This window comes from Ictidomys tridecemlineatus, chromosome 10 (assembly GCF_052094955.1).
Source record: "Ictidomys tridecemlineatus isolate mIctTri1 chromosome 10, mIctTri1.hap1, whole genome shotgun sequence".
NCBI lineage: Eukaryota > Metazoa > Chordata > Mammalia > Rodentia > Sciuridae > Ictidomys > Ictidomys tridecemlineatus.
Genome location: NC_135486.1, coordinates 89,868,253 through 89,869,236, shown reverse-complemented (window position 1 = coordinate 89,869,236; position 984 = coordinate 89,868,253). Strand labels below are relative to the sequence as shown.

Here is a 984-nt window from a genome sequence, read left to right as displayed (position 1 = left end):
ATCTTGTTGCAGAGACATTGGACAGGCAAAACCTGTCAGCATTAGACTATTTAAACTAGAACAGAATTGGGTAGGGGTACTGGATTTGCATGCACAAGGCCCTGAGTTTGATCCCCAGCAATACATACATACATTAATACATACATAATACATACTTTAAAATAAAGAAGATGAGAAAACATAAAAGTGAGATATATGAGATGGGTGCTTCAATGATTTGAACATCAAAAGATTAAGAAAGCCCCTGGGAAAACTGTTCAAGTTAGGGGATACTTCAAAAACACAATTCCTTTTATGATTACACTGTCAAGTCAACCATAAAGCAAAATCAATCATAAAACAAAAACTATATGGTATAGTTTTGTCAGTAAAGTTCACTACCTTCCCAAATAAATAATTTGTGTATTTTTGGCTTATTCTAAGACTTTGTCCGTATTTATAGTGTAATATAACCTAATTCTTCTTAAACATAAATTAAAAATTTTTAAGTTTTTTTATATTTTTTAGTTTCATTTTTCCAGATAAAGTCCAAATATTTAAAATAATTAATTAACACAAAATTTTATTTCCTATTGGAGGTCAATTCCAGTAAAATCACTTTTTATTTTCAGGCCATGAGGGTCTCTTATATGGCATACAGGTAAAAAAGAGAAAACCACATGGGCTGAGGATATAACTCAGTTGGTAAAGTGTTTGCCTCTCATGCACAAGGCCCTGGGTTCAATCCCCAGTACCACCAAAAAAAAAAAAAAAAAAAGAAAGAAAGAAAGAAAGAAAAGCATATTTTTTAAGTTGAGCAAGGCTGAGGCAGGAGGATCATGAGTTTAAAGCCAGCCTCAGCAAAAGTGAGGTGTTAAACAACTCAGTGAGACCCTGTCTCTAAATAAAATACAAAATAGGGCTGGGGATGTGGATCAGTGGTAAGGTGCCTCTGAATTCAATCCCTGGAACACACACACCCCTCCAAAAAAAAAAAAAAAAAAA

General features: G+C 33.3%; 1 non-coding gene across 1 annotated transcript; it reads left to right on the top strand.

The window, feature by feature from the left end:
- Window positions 1–668: 668 nt before the first annotated feature.
- On the top strand, window positions 669–739 carry Trnae-cuc (transfer RNA glutamic acid (anticodon CUC)). Its single transcript has one exon. It is a non-coding gene; the product is annotated as a tRNA-Glu (tRNA).
- The last annotated feature ends 245 nt before the right edge of the window (window positions 740–984 follow it).